We start from the raw sequence: 19,350 nt of genomic DNA, 5'->3' as shown, positions 1-19,350 counted from the left end.
GAAGTTAGTTGTGTAACCATAGTCAAAACAAACAACAATAACAAAAAAGCCCACAGAATGTCATCTAAGGAATTTAGTAAATAATCTATTATAGAATGTTCAAGATCATGCAAACAGGAAGTTAAAATACTTTTCTTACCCTTTACCAGAGTTTGGAGTCACGTTTCATGGAGGAGCACATTGGCTTTTAAAAGTCTCCACATAATAAAAGATATTGTTTAATGCCAAAAAGTTAAATGTTTATCAATCCCACCAGTACAAGCTTCAAGGAGCCCCCTCACAGGGATTTCACGTGGGCTCAAGTGTATTCTGATTCCTAATCAGATAGTCACTGTTTAACAGTGCTCTGTCTGTAATAAGTGTTTTATAAAAACAAGGATGGGAGAACAGGGAATTAGTATTTTTATGTGCCTACTGTATGTCAGGCTCTGCACCAGAGATTTACATTCATGATCTCATTTATTCCCCACCAGAAGCTTAGAAAGTGGATTTTTTTTTCCAGATAAGGAAATTGAGGATCAGGGATTAAATTATTCACTCAAAGTCACACAGCTACTCTCTGGCTCAGATGTCTATGTTCTTTCCACTACATACCATGGCCCTTACTGCCAAGGTCTTCATGGGCCTCCCAACACTGATAGCAGAGTTCCATTATATGTGGTTTCTGAGCTAGAGTCAAGTGTTCCTTCCGAGTATGAGAGCACACTGCTCTCAACACAATCTCCAGACCCCTTGAGAAATGGTCCAATGTTTCTCAGAGTGCCCAAACACTGATGATGGAACAAGGTCAGGCTAGTTCCTAAGATACAAAGCAAGATGAACTCAGTGGGTCCTCCTGCCAATTGCCCTTGTCCTTACTCATCTGCTAGAGCGTGCCAAGGCCTGCCTGGAATGACGCAGGTCACCATGAGTGAGTGATTCTATACCCCTCCAGATTGCTACAAAATAAAAGCTCGGTGCTGAGACAGGCTGGCTCCTTGAAAACCCACCAACATTGTTTCATAGGAATCACACTTGTTAAAGACACCATTTGCATCTGTCAATCTCAGTGTTAAACCCAGGAGGTACAGAGTAAAGCAGAAGTCTAAAGGTAAAAGGTCTAGGAATCTGTGGACCCAATCCATCTTGAAAGTCAAAGTCCTTATATTTCTGGCTGTCCATCATTTAAAATTCACAAAGGAGCCAAAATGTTTTGTTTTCCCTTTCACTGAAGTTCTGACTAGAACCACATTTAAATAGAGAAATAAAGATGAATATCATAGTTATGAAAGGCCCAAATTACACCATTAATAAAAATGTACCCCGAAAACCACTCTACTCTTAGCAGCACCACCAAACCAACCCCAGAAAGGCAAGATTGCTGAAATTTAGAGTTACTTAACATAAACAAACATGAAGTCCACACTTGGTTCAGGAGAAGTGGCTAATTTTAGATGACTATCTGATGAAATGGAGCCTGGACTTTTCGCTGGTTCAATGCCTACATTTAACCAACTCCACCTCAAATTTTTCTCAACTATGGAAAACAAGCTGAAAGAAGGAATTCATTCCTGCGCCGTTAGGTCTTCACAGACAAACTGTCTGGTCTGCTCCATGGGTTGAGGCTGCAAGGAATTCAGCATTTAGGAACATCTGATGCTAGTCAGGCCTTGCAGTGTTTCTGCTGATCAGCATCTGAGAGTATTCACTCAAGAGAGGCTGCGAAAATCCTCCTGAGCAGGCAGCAGAAATTGAGAGGGCTCTTGGTGATCAAGTGCCACTCCGTTGGTCCCATCCCTAGAAAAGCTCTGGAATACTCCATGTCTTGAATGCATACAGAACATAGTCTCAGATATTAGAAACAAGTCAGATATTACGTTCAACTGATATAAGGATCCACTTTTCCAAGAGTCAGTGACTTGCTCTCTCTCTCGTTCTCCCTTTATCACAGCTGGGAAGTCCACCGTATGTCCAGCCAAGGGTACTTATGAATGTCCTCCCCTCTCATGCCAATGAGAGGACCTGGTTCCAGCCTGGTGGCTTGATGTACTTGCTCATCAGTTTTCAGGTTTAACAAGGGAAAACAATCGACCCCTCAAATTGTAGAAGCTTTCTTTCCAGGAGAGCTAGACAATCCTGATGGCTCTCTCCAGTTACATAGCAATTATGTAATTGCTAAGCTTCTGCAGAATCACTGGAACCATTCGGCAGCCTTCTACCGACTACAGCTGCAGCACAGTGTTCCGAGATGATTGCAGCCTTTGAACGGATGACCGGTCTCACATCCGAGCACAAAGGGATGTGTGTACAATGGGACTCCATCTCAAGCACAAAGATGCTCCTGCCTAACGAAGCCCTTTCTCCTCCTCCCAGTCTGTGCAGCTAACTCTTGCCTTTCCTAGGCCTTACATGTGTGCAGAACGTGGTTCACTCCGTTTATACTGACAGGTTCCAAAAGAAGCAGAAAAGCAGCTGAAGTTTTGCCATGGACCATGCACAAGGTAATCGGTTAACACATAAGGTGGAAGCTCCAGAAGAGGACACGATGCAATGGGGGCGGGAAGCATCTCTCTAGGCTTCCTGCACTGGCATGAAATGAATGCTTCCCTTCCTTCTGCCAGCTCCAATCATTCATGTTGACATTACACATCCTGTACTGGAGATCCACCCCCATGCTGCTGCTTGCCCAGCTGAATTATCTCCTGCGTCACAGCGGTGGTAACAGAACTGCTGGCTCGGCAGACCTGAAAGCACCATTTCAATGCTTAATGCATTCAACAACTGGACGTATTACCAGTGCGTCAGGGCTGGTTTGTGGCCCTCTCAGCAGCCATGCAATACTCAACCTAACCTTCTGCTAACCAGATGGTCGGTTTGCCTCTTGGGACCAAACCATTAAACTTTATTAAATTCTATCAAAATGTGGAGGACAGTTTACAGTAGTGTGTCTGGTTCATCTCCAACAGGGTTGTTAAGATGAAAATGACCTAAAAATAACTGGAAACTCTACTTCACACCAACAGAGAACAAGATATTTCAGAGTAAATATTTAAACGATCTGCCAGATTACGTACCCTAGCAGCACTGGCTACACGGTTAGCAGATTTCTTGTAAATATATACAAACAAAAACACAGAAATGCATGCAACTAAAGAGGAATCCATTTCCCACTGCTTTCCTCCAGAGTTCGCCACCTCCGAGCTCCAAGCTATTTAAAAGAGGCTAAGGACATTCATCTCCATCATAATCACTCTAATTACCAAAACAAAGAGTCTAACACAACTGATACCTAGAAAGATCCCACACCCCTTGGGTTCAACCACCTAGGCACACTGCAGGCATACCAGGTACTCAAAAGGAGCTCAATACATGTCTTGATGAATAAACAGATGAATGGGCATATATGTCTTAAATATAACAATTCAAGATTCCCATTTTTATATTGAAACACTAAATTCTTTCCAACTCTATTGTTATCCTACAACCGCTAACTAGGCATGCAAAGCCGGGCAGCAGAAGAATGGCAAGGAGCAAGCCTCTGAACCAGAGGCACTGGATGGCCCCTAATTGATCATTGCAAATGAACCGCAGAGGTGGCCCTTTATTGGGTACCTGGCAGGGTGCTGGGTGCTTTACATACATTATGCCTCTTCTCCTTCACCAGAGAGAGAATGCCGTTTTAAAGACAAACTGGAGGCTAGGAGCAAATTAGGAGCTTGACCCAAATTAAGCCAATCATTTTCCTACTACTTTGTAGTCACAGGTTAAGTAAGGATCCCACAATTTGTAAAGAACTGAACACTTGTGAAAGTGGCACTCCCAAATACATCCCTTACCTAAGTCGCAAGGAGACTGGAAAAATCTTTCCACTCGCAGAGCTTTTCAGGCATCCCCAGAAGTCCTAGTTTCAGTTCCTACTGTCCCTCTCGCATTTCTTATTCTTTTGAGGGCATTCCATATTATTATAACCACTACCACAGCCAAAGGTACACACTCCTTTAGTTTTGGGGTCCACCCTTTGAGGCCACAAATCTCTCATGTGAAATCATCCTAGAGATCTGAACACCAATAATAAATGTGTGGTCTCTTTTTCTCTCCTCAAATGTCCCTGGACACAATTTTTAAGTGGTGGCTATAAAGTTTCATACAATTAAACAAAAATTCCACTGACACCTTATCTCTGTAAATTTTCAAAATGTGAAAATAAATAAATCTTCTTAGATAATCTGCTTTTAAAGGCAAAAAAAAAAATCACTACACCAAAGAATCACTTACATGTTCTGTATCTTTACCATTAACATCACCATCACCTCCACCACCACCACCACCATGACGACCTTACCATCAAAGAGGCCACTGATGAATGTTCTTCTGACTTGGAGCAAACTAGGTTAGGTAAGTCTTGTTAGGCCCTACCAACACGATTCCACATTTTGAAATATCATCTACCCTTAAGGCACTCTAAAATTAGCCTCCTTACCCCTGAGATCTCAAAGCATCTGGTATTACAGTACATTAGTAAGCCCAAGTGGACAAGGACTATTAAAATAAACATTTGCAAAGAGAAGACCAAAGCAATTCTAAGCAAGGCCACAGGACAATCCTCAAACTGGCTCAGAGCTATCAAATGAGGGAAGCCACAAAGAGGCATCCAACCTTTATAAAGCACAGCATTCATAGCCAGTATTTTCATTGCAATAGGTACAATTTTCTTAGACATATCATTTTTTGCCAGAATGATGCCAGACAATACGAACAGCAATAACATCTTTCTTCCAAAAAGCTCATAGAAGTTCACAGTGATTAAAAACTGTCCCCCGACACCACTCACAGTGATTAAAAATTGTCCCCCAACAACACTCTGCAAGGTTGGGACAGGCTTTGTTACCATATAAACCTCCGTGTCCAACAGGACATGACACCATCCTCAGATCATTTACACATCTGTCCTAAATGCATTCACATCAGATATGGAGTGCTGCGGAGTCCATAGCCAGGCTGACCAGTGGCTTACAATCTGGAAAAGTTGACCTGTGAATGGGCAATAGCAATGAGCACCGCTCATCAATTAAGGCAGGCACGGCACAAAGTTAATCGGGCAGGATTCAAAGCACTGAGTTTAAGACCAAGGACAAAATACTTCACTTCTGGCAAAGCTCTGGGAGATCTTGACCCCAGTTTCTCTATCAGTGAGGAGGGAAGAAACTATCATCTTTTGAGTGCCCATTATCAACCAGGACCCTGATACATACAACATTTTTCAGTGCTTTTGTCAGTTCTACAGATTCATACTATTATCCCCTTTTGATTAGGTAGGAAAGTGTGGGGACAGAGAAGTGACTTATTCAAGGTCACAGTTCTAGGAAGGGACAGAGACAAATTTCATCCCATGCCTGTGCAGTCCCAACGAGTATGCTCCACCCATTACACACGACTTTCTCAATGAAGTCCCCTGCACAAAGAACTGCATGTTCACCCAGAAATTCTCAGAAATTTGCACTGCTGATGTTTCAGCAAAAAGTAAGCGTCTCTCCCAGAGAATATGCATACAGTTGACCCCTGAAGTGGACAAAGGGCACCAACTGCCTGCCCAGTTGAAAATTCATGTATATCTTAAGTCAACCCTTCAGCTTATGCAGATTCCCAACCACGGATGTTAAATATATATATAAACATATATATGTATATATATGTACATCTTTATACACACACATATATATATTTATACACACACCCATTTATACTCATGATAGCCAAGTTACTAGTTGTTCTTCAGACAGTTCAACTGCACTGAAGTTTAGCCATGGTATGCAAATTTTAAGTGCATTGTTTTCCCATATAATCACACGTCAGAAAGGGAAGGCTACCAAGTGACAATCTGGCCTAGTGATTCAGTGTCACACTAACATACCCACTTCTGATACAGGTTGTTGTCTGTATTTCCTAGAAAGCATGGCCTTCATGTGGGAGATAAACAGTAAACAGTGTCCCCGGCAATGGCATGTCCTTTTTCTTCTAGGATACACAGACGGCAAATGTCATGAATTTGGGGGAAGAAATGGAATAAAGTTCAAAGCTCTCACTCTGTATTCCTCAGACCTTAACGATCATGTATCTAAAAGACAGATGACTCTCTTTTTCATTTTGAGACCACGCCTTATAAAGTAAGGGATCTATTCAAACGAATCACATGAAATCTACTGAACAGGTTTCATGTGCTGAGGAAAAACACAGTCTAGCCCATTTTTTACTTTTATGGTTTCAAGATTCCCATTTGTTGGTTTATTAACGTTTTTCAGTTATATTTGACTCTTAGAAACTTAAGGATTTTCTATAGACAACAAGCTATACTATACGTGTACTCGCATGCTCACAGATAAAATATTGCCACCATCCTTTCGACTGAAATGGGGTAAAGATGATGGAAGGTGTCAAGAAAACAAAAAGGACCAGGCAGGAACACACTGGGCACATTGGAAAATTACTGTTCAGAAGCTGCTTCAAAAAAAGATCACTAACACTTACCTGTGCTGGGGTCAATTTTGATAATTGTAGTTGACGCCTAGAAACGAGGTTATGAATATAATTATATGAAGCAGCAACTGGGCAATCACAACCTAATTAAGCCCACTGACTAGATCATCTTGTTTTTCCCCTAATAATCACATAACTTTTAACACTTGCTAATTTCAGGACCTATGGGTGACGTTCATTCATATTAACAAGCTACAGACACTGGTCAGAAAAGGAATGGATGAGGTACTCCAGCACTTGAGTCAACCAACGGGTAAAGATGACTTTCAGGGACCGCTGACATCTGTTCTTCAATACCACTTCACTTCTCCACCTCCCAAAATTACTAATTAGAGGCAAAGCCACGGGAGAAGAAAAATATGATTGAGAATTTCCACACAGGTTCTGGGTACAATTCTGCTTTCTTAAACACACGCTATTTTATGTGATCTATATAATGTCCTTTGTTCACATTGCAATGGACTCTGTCTTTGAAGAGGTGATTTTCTTTCCTGCTCAGTAGAATGGAGGATTCTTCCACTAGACCTTAGTACACAGACTTTATACATTTACCTCTTAGACATGCTCCAAGGCTTCCTCTCCTCCCCTGCTTTCACAATGAGTGTCTTCTCAAATTCAACGCCCTATTCCCAATTGGATGTCACTGCACACACAGAGGTACCAGACTCAATTTACCTTCACTTTCTGCAAAGCCTGGGTAGATTTCTCTTCAAAGAATTAAGAGGAAGGTCGAAGAAACATGTTAAGGACTGGTCATTGAGACAGGCTGATCTGAGTGAGTATCTTAGATGGCCAGGCAGCACCAACTAGGGTCTCAGCTGATGCTACTTAAGGCTGAGTAGAATGAGTCCCCATTACTCTAAAAGTAGAAATTCCACCTGAAGAACTACATGCTTCCATAGGGTTCAATTTCATTCTCTTCTACTATGTAGTTATGTTTTCTGAGCCCTTTTCCCATTAAAAGCTTTCATCTCAGAAAACAACGGTTTTGATAAGTTTGGTAGATAATGATATGGATGACAGGTAAAAATGGGTGACTCTGTGGCCTCCCCTTGTACACTTTACAAAGAGGACATATGCCTTGTCTGTCTACTAAGGCTTTGGGTATGAGTCTGCCTGGGGATAAGAGATCACCACAGCAAAGTTAGGATTTTATAAAACCACCACTAGTTGCTATGAGGTTAAAGAGTCTAGTCAGCAATTATTGCTTAATTCCCTGTCTTACAGAAAAGCTACTGTCCTGGATATCTTAGGGATATTTGGACCTGTTCCATCTCCCTTAGTACAACTTGTTACTCTATTAAGGGCATTTGTGGTCATCCATGAACAGCAGCTTCCTGACTGTACTGTGATGTTTGAGGGAGAGGCAAATAAAACCAACACATTCATCATGTCTCCATGATCTAAATAGAGCACATGGTGATCACTACAGGGCGTGGGGGACACTAGCGCCCATGCTTTGAAGAGTATCAGCACTATTTTCCAAAAATGACCATTAGACAGTGGAACTAATTTTCAAATATGTCTGTGTGGCTTTTGAAAACATTTCTTGTGTTTACAGTAACCAGAGCCAATATAGGACACTGAGACTTTCAAAGGGGGCCCTAAGAAGGAAAAAAGTAAGACAGCCTCTATACTTAAAAAAAAAAAAGAAAAAAAAAAGCCATACAGCATATCTTTCTGTCATGACAGGTAGGTGCTCTTTTTATTTATTTATTTATTTAATTGATTCTTTTTTTTTATTAGTGGTAGGTGCTCTTTTTAAATATCCATGTGTATAACTACTTTCTACTGCTGAGCTTGATATAGTACAATTTAAAAATATTTTTTCTCTAAATTTCCCTCTATAATGTCTCTTGCTTTTTTTTTTCAACATCTCCTCTATAACTCAGAAGAACACAGAGGGTACTCTTTAGTTAAACACACTTTGTCAAGCTATTACAATATGTTGTATCTCTCATATTAACTAATACATTATAAGTAATTTTCCATTATGCTCAGATATCCTTCCAGAACATTGGGATATACGTACTCCTGGCATAAGCAACTGGAAGAGATAAGACATCAAGAACGTAAGCAATTAGGGTGGCTGGTTGGCTCAGTTGGTTAGAGTGCAAGTTCTGAACAACAGGGTTGCCGGTTCAATTCCCACATAGGCCAGTGAGCTGTGCCCTCTACAACTAAATTGAAGACAATGAGCTGCCGCTGAGCTTCTGCAGGGGCACAGGATGGCTCAAGTGGTTAGAGAGTGAGCTCTAAACAACAAGGTTGCCAGTTCAGTTCCCATATGGCATGGTGGGCTGCACCCCGCCCCCTGCAACTAAAGATTGAAAATAGCGACTGGACTTGGAGCTGAGCTGCGCGCTTCACAACTATATTGAAGAGCAATGACTGGAGCTGATGGGCCCCGAAGAAGCACACTGTTCCCCAATATTATCCAATAAAATTAAAAAAAAAACACGAAGAAAAAAAAAGCTATTAGGCATGTGTGTGAACGTGGCTCCCACATTTCTTAGCTCCATGTCCTTGGGTAAATTACCTCCCCAAACCTAAGTTTTCTCGACCATGTGAACAGTCCCTGGTTCATATTAAATGTTAAACAAACATTACCTAGCATTAATATGAACTATGAGTCACTCTAGGAGGGGAAATAGCATTTCTTGAAGGTTTATGTGATATTCCCACTCTATAGAGGAAGTGGCAGAACTTTTTGATGAAGAAATCATATTTATTCTCCTTATAGATGGTATCCTTACCCAATATCAGAAGGGATAGTATTCAATTGACACAGAAGGTAGTGAGGTTCTTACAGCTGATTTCTGACATCTACATGAAAATGGTCTCTCTTCCGTACAAACCCCCTTACCCCGTTATCATTATTAAATAATAATTAACAGATTTCATTAGAAGACCATTTCACAGAAGACCATTAAAGATAGAAACCATTGAAAAGATTCTGGGTGATAAGTACTTGTTATTGAAATCTTTACATAATCTCTGGCTGGTATCTATTTTTGGCCATCTACAGTCTATAATCCAATGTTCAAATTTTACCCCACATGAAGAACCCCAAATCAGATCCAATCTGGGCTGAGTGATTGATGCTCAATTGCTGACTAATTGCTCACAACAGAAAGGGATGATGTAATTATGGATCAGAATGGCTAAACATTCTGGACAATGGCCTTATTTTGGATTTTAAAATGCCAGGATTGGATTGATAGACCAGCCTGTGACGCCTGGCTGAAGCAAATGGCTTAATCCCAAACTGGACACCAGGTAGTTGTCACTGTCCATTCCTTTCCCTTCTGAAATAAGCATGACTTTGTTTTTCATTTCTTCTAACACCCAGAGTGTAGGAAGAGAAGCTCTATGGATAACTTTAGAGAGGACTATCACATTTTCTGCCCATTAATAATGCAGCTATTTTCTGCTGTGCTCTATTCTCTACTTTGTTCATTTTCCAAGAAAATCTCCACCTAGGCCTACTTAACCAGTTCCTTCAAGTTTCCATCTGTCCTTTATCAGAAAAGCCGTATTTGTAATACGGAAGTCACATAAATTGTTTTCTAAGCCCAATTCTATTTTTTACAATAAGAACTGACCAAAGAATGTGGGTCTGAGCGCTGGTCTTCATATTTCACATGCAATAGGTACCAAATTACAAGGTCTTTTTCCACTGGCTCTATTGTTTTCTTAAAAGCAATGCCTTTCTTCTTCCTGTAGGCTCTTCCCAGTGGACAGACCTCTTCTATTTTGACTTGTCAATCATTACCCTGCCTCTCTTCTTTTCCTTCACCCATCCAAGCATTCTCTCCTTCCCAGCAAATTTCCACCACATAATTATGGCAATGCTTTAGCCTACTTTTCTGTTAGCTTAACAACCCTGTCTATTTTCTACTTATGCTGATGCTACTGTTTGCTTTTCTGACGGGCTAATCCGTGTATCCTTTCAAGGCCTAACTTCCCCTACCATGATAGCAGCTGGAGCTCTAATTCATAGGTGCCTTCCAAAGCATTTCATTAGCAATAGAAATGAGATGGTTTAGAAACCCATTTCTTAATCTGCAGGTGAGTATTGGAACCTTTGTGCAGCAAACATCTTTCAAGTATCCCACATTGTGCCACGGCACAATTATTTTCTGAGTAATAAATACAATGTTATTGGCACATTGTAGTGTTAAAGGGAGAACTTCCCTCAGAGGGAATCAGCTCCCAGCACCCCCGCCCCCTCTGGCATTTCCCAGCTCAAGAGGGAAGCACTCAGCTGACTGACAAGAGCAAAACTGAAGAATACTGTTCTTAAATCTGAACAGGGAAGAGAAGAATTCCAAAATTTGAAGGCCTTAGCTCATGTTCTGGTTCAACTGGCCAGACGAGGGCTTAGGGAGCGAGTTTGGCCTTCCCCAGCTGGGCTGTGTGGCAGCTAAGCCTCTCCACAAATCCTGGGCTTAATTACTTCTGACACAGTTGTCTTGCCTGGGCCTCCAGCTCCTTTTGTGCTCAAACCAATCTGAATCCAAAGGTAAGTCCTTGCTTACTCATCTTGGATAAATGCTTAATTTCCTACTAAGCGATCCTAAAACATTTATATCAGGATCCATTGGTTCTTAGTAGAATTTTCCCCATCTTTCCTTGCATGGTCTTTGTTAAAGGCTACTCAAAAAGCCTGGCAAATAACTTTCTGAATTAAGCAACCTTCATCTCAAGTATTTATTTTTGAACAAATAAGTACCCACAAACCTTTCTTTTAGCCCCAAGATCAGGCTCTACTCTTTGAATGAAGTTTGGGGTTAAGATGTGGACAGGCACAGCAGAAGTGTTTTATTAATATCCAGAAGCAACATGCAATGAACTGAACAAGCAAACACATGAAAGCAAGAAAATCAATACCAAAATACCCATGACCTGGCACAAAAAGAAACCTTCCATCCAAGAATAACTCAAGAAAAAATGTCTCCAGCTAGAAATTAGGCAAGACCGCTTTGAAGACACCACGTCAGTAATCTGCTCACCAGAATTAAAAGACAATACATTTGCGAGAGGTACCATACTGGTACCTCTTGCACCAACTCCACTCTACCTCTTGTCTTTCCAAATCTTTGTGTTGGACCCTCACATCCAAAGACTAAAAAATCTTATATAGGCTTCAACGGTTGAGAAAGGAACCCTTAAAAAGTAGATAAAATTTGTAGTCGTGTTTCCAAGCAGAAAATGTAAATCTTTACAAAGCACTTCCAATTGACTTTCTATTTATCAGTGTGTGCAGTTCTCAAGATACAAAGTTCAAGGGGACAAAAGATTCAAAAGAGCTTCCTAGTAAACTGCAAACACAATCTAAATTCATAAAAATTCATTTTCCCTCACTTGGAAACTGCTCCTCCTGAGTCTTATAAATCTAGGAGACAGTTCAGTTTAGGATTATCTTCTCTCCGATGTCCACCCCCTCGCCCCCCCAATTTTTTTTTCTTCCTTCAGTACTGGCATGCAAACCATGCTGTTTTAACTTCTTTCCTGTTCTCCCAGTTCTTCTGGAACATTTTATTTTCGACAGTCAACTCATTTGGAGGAGTGCCACACTGAGGTTCAACTGTTTATGGCGTTAACTGTGTTTCTGCCAGAAGTCCACATCCAGCACTACCTTCTCCAGACTGCCTCCTGGATTAAGATTTATGCTTTAGTTTGGAAGAGGCTTAGAAAATGTGGAAACTTCCAAACATCAGTCTTCTTTGCAAAACTACTTATGCTTGTCCAAGAGGAATCAGAAATGGAAACCTATTTCACCCTTCCTGAAGTACTGACCCATCTCTTGCTCATGGTTAAATGTTGCTCGTTTGTTAAAAAGTCATTTTAGGGATGACTTCATGTATATGGGGGAATGGGAAATAGCTAAGCCTTTGGTCTGCAAGAGAGAACTGGGCTCCTAGAAGATATATGGAGGGAACATTTTTGGATGGGTTCGGAACATTGAAAAATCACCAGTAATTGTTTTAGACTGGATTTCACTCTCTTGGACATTCATCAGTATTACAAAATGGCATCTCTGAAAGAAGCCAATTTAAATCTGTACCATGTTGCAAGACAGATCCTCAGAGACCAACTGTGGGCACTTTTGTAAGTTGTAATTGACCCAGACAAACTTCCAAAGACCGGCATTTGAAATGGACTACCAAGGGCTGGGTGACAGAACTATGGAGGAGAGGACGACAAAGAAAAGCGCAGCTACCAACCCAACAGCTAAAACTTGACTGAAAGTCACACGAACTAAATTGGCCTCTGGAGTATATCACTTTTATACATGAAACCATGCTCAGCCCTGGGTCCCCCAACATGTTAAATCCAGCTAACAAAAATCAATACTCCTGCCCCACTAGTGATTACAGTTTGTGAAGATGGTGTTTCACAAACCGCTACAATCATGTGCACTGGGACAGTAGGAAAGGGCACTGGGTTGGGAGTCAGCCGACCTGAGTTCTAGGCCTGGCTTTGTTACAACTGAACTTTATGACCTTGGGCAAGTCACTTCAAGTCTTGGTGCCAGTTTCCTCTTCAGTAAAATGCAGGAGGAGGGGGGAGATTGATATCCATGATCTCTTTCTAAGGCACAAAACAACTAGCTTCTCAATTAGAAGTTCTGAATGGTGAAGATGAAATACTTAATATGCATCGTTTATGGTGTACCTCTTGCTCAACTTTTAAATGATTTTCATGTTAATTTCTATTTGGGAAATAATATTTTTGTTCATCACCCCAAAACCTCAGCTTCACCTCTGTGTTCCCTGCAGTTCTTTTCATATTATAATAAATGCCTCTTTTCCTTTCTTATTTTTTTAAGCAACCTTCTCCAAACTAAGACTTGTGCTATTAAAAGAGCTTAGAACTTCCCATTTCCTTGCTAGGTCTAAAATTAAACTGTCCATTCCTTAGGGCCCAACATAACATCTGCCAGATGTCTTGGCATATCACACAAGAAGAGGAATTTTCTTCTAGCATTATCTCCTCTCCTCTCCATTTTCTCATAATCAATTAATAGGTCACCAGCTAATGTTTCTCAAAGCCATCAAACTTCAAAAGTATGTGAACCTCACCAAAGATACTTTCTTACACACACACACACACACACACACACACACACTGATAGAGGCTGACTTTTTTTTCCAGTTCATTAGATTTTAGCAATAGACCCTGGAAATATTTTCCCCCACTTCTTTTGAATTTCCTTAGTTTCCATGTACCAATCATCCAATTATACACTCATGTCAGATCCTTTGCAATCTGAGTTCATTATTTATATATTTCCTAATTTGTGAGTGTGGCATTGTGAAATAGCACCTCTGTTCTCCAGTCATCAACTTGAAACATTCAATACAGCTTTGTCAATGTTCTGTCCCATGAGGCAGTAAACTGTAAGTCTGATAAAGGCACACACCACAAAGAAGATAAGTAAGGTTACCTTCACCAAAAAAATGCAACACCAGGAAAGAATTCAAGATAGACTACACCCTTTTAAACTCCATCACACAGAAAACAGAACTCTTTCCCAAGGCGACTTTACCATTCTTTTCTTTCAGGAAAACTGACCACAAGTACTCTAAAGTCCATTAGTAGCGTTGGATTTCTTTTCCCCTACTGTCTTCCGGTAGACTCATTAGAAGATTTTATATATATATACATATATACAATTTTTATTTATTTTATTTTGTTGTCTCAACAAAAGATAGCCGACTATATCTTAAAAGTTGTCTCTAACTCCAAAGAATGGGGGGCGGGGGTGGAAGGGTGGAACAAGTCCTCAGGGAATGTGATCAATGAATTAGATGGACATAAATCTGAGAGATATTACGGACTGAGAAGTTTCAACAAAAATCTTTTTTTATGATTGTGTGCTTCATAGCTCACATATATTTCTCCAGAATGATTTCTCTTTGTGATATATTAGAGCTATGGCAAAAAATCTGCATAAAGAGCCTCATCAACTTGATGTCTCAAAAACAAAAAGAATCTCTGAATTGACATCAAATGAGAATGTTCAATTTGACATTTTTTATTTCTCCCATAGTGTTTTATCCAAGATACGTGTCCCATTTTGAATGTGTATGTCTAGAAAAATACAAGAAACCATGTATTTATTATTATGGCACTTCTCATGTGGAGGAAGGGCATCAGAGATGGGATGGGTCTCAGAACATATTCTCAAACTCCAAAATACCTCTTAGACACCTAATTTTTTCCCTCCAGAATGCTTAACTCTAAGACTATCTATAAAGACATTTAAAACATTTGGAGGCCAAGTGAAAAAATGTGGTGGGTCAAAATGCTGGACTAGCAACCAGTCTGTCAGATTCCCCCCAACCCCACTAAAATAAGTAATTAAGCAGTTGTACTGGTTATTAACAACAAAAAAAGATATCATGGACATTTGCTTCAAGACCAATGTCTAATGTATTTATGCTTACACGAACATATATGGTAAATTAGATGCAAAATTATCTGGTAATTACTTTCCCAAATAACTCCTTATTCCATTGCATCTGAACTTCCAAGTTTGAACATGTAACATCCATATATGCACTAGCAAATTTAACATTGATGACACTCCACTTAAGAGCAAAAGTAACTATCAAAAGATAGCATTAAAAAAGGAATAATAACAGGTATGATTCCAAGTAAGATTTTTAAAGTGCTCTTGTAGAGGCCTAGGTTTTGAATACGAAGCAGAGATCTGAAGTATTTTAAAATGAACACACACATCAACTGAAAATCTTGAAAACCACACATCTTCATCTGCAAAAACCGAGTTTTACTTCATTGACCATGGGCAATTATCAGCGAAAGAACCATGTGTTTCCCCCTCTCCTTTCATACCCCTCAGAAGAACAATAACCCTCAATTAATGACACAACAGTTTGGTTTGAAAAATGTGATGTTGTCATAGACAGCATTGTGCATTTACTGAATGACACTGCTACCAGCTACTCAACAGAATAAAACTGCATCTGAAATCTAAAACCACTTCTATATGCACAAATATATTGTAGACATAAGGAACTTTACACACACACAAATCTGACACATAATGAGAAAGCAAAGCAAGAAAAAGGCTGGTATAAGTCGCTCACCAATGTGTTCCTTATTTCTGTTGAAGCTGGTACCTTTCTATATTTCTGCTTGGTTGAAAACAAGGTCTAATCAGCCTCCTCACTATGTATTAATTGGTTCTGAATCTCCTCCCAGTTTTCATTCCACTGTGGAGCATTCCTCACCTATCTTCAATAGTCCATCTAAAATTCTTCCAACATCTTCCCTTATCCTCAAGATGGCTACCTTACCTAATGGAAAAGCAACATCTTCATGGTTGGCTTTTATAAAATCCTCAAGCATTTCAGGATTTAGCTATTTACTTGGATCAATTACATACATTCTCTAGAACTAATCCGTGAAGAACTCCAATCAATGTGTGTGGACTGAGGTAGGAATGGGTCCTTTCTTCAAATCATGCTCACAAAATGTCTTCCTACAAGACTAATAAATTCCTCCCAATTAAAAAGGTGAAGATACCTGGGCACAAGGTTTTCTCAACTGACATAACATTTTAAAAATTTGTTTCCATAGTGACATTAAGAAGATATCTGATATTTCTAAAGACTTACAGTACTTGAATACACAGGGAAAAAAAAGCAGAATGGATGGGAAGGGGGAAAACAAAGGAACTAAAAGAAGGCCTAATACACAAATGGAATATAACCTGAAGAAAAATGTAGACCCTGGAGAAACTGGTGTCAGTCAGAGTTCCTCTGAGATCTTGTAGGATTTGTTGTTGGGCTTTTTTTTATTTTTAACCAGAGATCAACCCAAACCAGACAATAAAGTCTTGCAATGCATCAAAACATGATGATAACCAAGCCCAAGAACTCCCAAATCTCAGCTTAGGGCCACCACCATCTTCACAATGAGGAAATAACATTTCCTGGTGACTTTCAGGAGACCTGGAACAGCTTAAAGTTGTGTGAAGACCTCAGTGGAAAATGTTTTAAGGTTTTGCGTTGCCTTTCCTGAACCAGGTCAAAACCCTTCAGGTCCACTCAATAGGAAAAAAAATTCCAAAAGTTTACTTTAAAATGGAAACAAACATCTCAATAACTTGTGAAAGCACTCCTTTGGTGGGAAAAAATCTGAGCAGCCTTTAAAAGCCCCTCATTTCCTTGCATAATGAATAGACAGTGAGGAACCACCATAAGATTTCCCCCAGGAAAGGGAGTAGGAGTAGGGAGGCAAGCCTCGTCCTCCAGCCATCACCAACAGAGCTTCAAAATGGAGACATCCATAATTTTATAAACACTTCTCATCTCAGCTTTGTCTCCTGGAAACACGCTCTCCTCCATTTTCTGGTGGAGTTACAACATGACACGGCTTACCTGACTCAGTTCCCAGCTCTTAACCAAACTAGTCACTTCCTCCAAAACCTGCAAGCCACCTCCAGAAACAAAACCAAAGCAAACCAAACAGCCAACACAGACACTCAGACAGCCCCCGGGAGCCCTGGGAGAAAACCCCAACTGGTTGGTCTTTCCCCATCCCAGACGCGTGCTTAAAAATGAAACTTTTTTTTTTTTTTTTTTTTTTTTAGTAGGGGAGGAATATAAAAGGAACTCCAGGCAGCCTCCCTCCCTCTCTGTAGGTTAGAAGCTACAATGAAAAGAAATGAGGGTTCCTTCAGGAATGGTGAAAAGCCTGGAGAATGAACGTGAGAAGGAGCTTTGTGTTTTGGAGTCTGGACTGGAACCAAGGCAGACAGCTTGCAAATGGAGGACAGGGAGATAAAGAAAGGGAAAGAGGGGCTGCTCCAATGAGGGGCGGCTGCGGCGTCCCCTCGTGCCTGGAAGGAGGGCAGACCCCTGGGAACCGCACTAGGAGTGAGTCGACCCCCCAGACCCCTGCCTTCTTTTCTCCCTTGCTCAGAGGAGAGCCAGGCGTGTGTAATGGCTTCTCCTCTCCAGAAACCGTTGTCCTCCTCCACCAGACGCTTCTGAACCCCCAGCCTGGAGACAGCTCCTCAGCTGCTCCTGACCCTGCGCCCCCAACCCGGCCCGTGCCCCCCGCCCCCGCTCCTGGACTCTGTCCTCACCAGCCGCACCAGCAACCACCCCCGACACATCCCGACCCCGCATCCCAACTTCGGAGGGAGAGAGAGAGAGAGAGAGAGCGAGAGAGCGAGCCAAATACCTGAGGAAAAGGGGAGGGGGGTGCCAATCCGCACGGCTTTGCCATCGGGCTGGGGACAGGCAGAGGGGGAAAGGAAGGAGAGGGGCAGAGAAAGAAAGAGGTCAACCGGCTCAGGTCGGAGCGGCTCGGAGCGCTCCCTCCTCTGCCCCTCGCTCGCTCCCTCTCGCTCTCGGCTCAGGTCTCCTCGCCTCCCGCCCTCCGCCCCCTCTCTGTCCCTACTCCTGTCCCCACGCTCTGAGCATCCGTCCTAAGCCTCCAGCTCTCTTCTCACTCATCTTTCATTTTCTCTTCTCTCCCTAGAACTACACGAAATTAATTAAGCCACAGCGCTCCGCTCCCCTCCCAGCAGAAGGAGCAGCCAGCAGGAAAAGCACAGCCACCTCACAGCCACCACCACCACCACCTTCTCCACCTCTTCCTCCTCCTCTTCCTCCCTCGCTTCTCCTCCTCCTCTTCCTCCTCCCCCTCCCGCTCTCCCTCCTCCCCCCTCCTCCTCCTCTTCTCTCTCGCTTCTTCTCCTCTTCCAACAGCCAGTCCAAGCAGGGGACTTCCTCTCCTCCCGCTCCACCAACCCTCCTTGGCCGAATGAATGAGCGCGTTTGTGCCTCCAGCACCCCGCGCTCTCCTTCCCGGAGCACTCGGACCACCCCGAGGTGGCCGTTAATTGCAGGAACTTACAGAAGAAGCGTCCCGGCGCCGGGAGGTGTTTCGGGTTCTCCAGCCCCACCGCCTCCTTATCCTCTTTCTCTTTCTCCTCTTCCTGCTCGGGTTATTGTTGTGGAAGTTGTTTGGGAGTCTCATGTGCTTCTGCCGGGTCTCAGCAATGGAGGATCGCCATCTTCCCTGCCTTCCTCGGCTCCTCAGACTCGCTGCAGCTGCAGATGACCTGAGATATCCGTCTCTCTCTCCCTCTCCCTCCCTCCCTCTCACTCTCTCCCCTCTCTCTCCTCTTCTCTCTCCTCTCCTCCCTCTCCCTCGCGCGCTCTCTCTCTCTCTCTCCCTCCCTCTGTGTCTCTCTCTGAATAATGAGCAACCAGAGGGAGAGAGAAAGCAAGACAGAAAGAGAGAAGGAAGACAATCTTCTCCTGCCACACAAAACGCCGGAGCACCAGGGGGTGCGCGAAGCCTTTCTAATAACAACAACAACGTGCAGGAGAGAGGAAGAAAAAAGAAAGAAAGAAAGAAAGAAATGAGGGAAGGGCTGGGTGGGGGGAAAGGGAAGGATTATCCCAGAGCTGGAGAAGAGCAGAAGGAGAAGCTGGAGGAGATGCTGAGACTGCGGCTGCTGTCCCCCCTCCCCCCCGCTGAAGCCCAGAAGGAGGCAAGGTGGTTGCAAAGTTAAGGCTGGGACATTGTCTTTGTCACTCAGAGCAACACAGAGCCAGACCAGTGAGATGCAAGAGGAGGAGGTGGCGGCGGCGGAGGAGGTGGTGGTAAAGGAGGAGGAGGAAGAGGAGGAGAAGGAGGCAAAGGAGGAGGAGAAGGGGAAGAGGGAGATGAGATGAATAAAGACCTGCGGAGAAGGCGGTGCGAGCAGCGCGGCGGCCCGGCTGAGGCGTGCGCGCTCGCGTCCCGGAGGCGCCTGGCCGCCCTGGCCCGCAGAGGAAGCCCCCC

The 19,350-nt window shown here is 42.4% G+C and overlaps 1 protein-coding gene across 4 annotated transcripts in view; it reads right to left on the bottom strand.

The window, feature by feature from the left end:
• Positions 1 to 18,684, bottom strand: part of ZNF462 (zinc finger protein 462) — a 128,353-nt gene extending 109,669 nt beyond the window's left edge. For all 4 annotated transcript variants that reach the window (XR_013994454.1, XM_081066578.1, XM_081066579.1 and 1 more), the window contains exon 1: positions 18,415 to 18,684. The gene's annotated coding sequence lies outside the window, so the exon portion shown is untranslated. The remainder of the gene's footprint in view (positions 1 to 18,414) is intronic.
• Between the last annotated feature and the right edge of the window lie 666 nt (positions 18,685 to 19,350).

This window comes from Rhinolophus hipposideros, assembly GCF_964194185.1.
Source record: "Rhinolophus hipposideros genome assembly, chromosome: 11".
NCBI classification, from domain to species: Eukaryota; Metazoa; Chordata; class Mammalia; order Chiroptera; family Rhinolophidae; genus Rhinolophus; species Rhinolophus hipposideros.
Note: the sequence above shows the minus strand (reverse complement) of the source record. Positions and strands in the feature narration are given on the sequence as shown.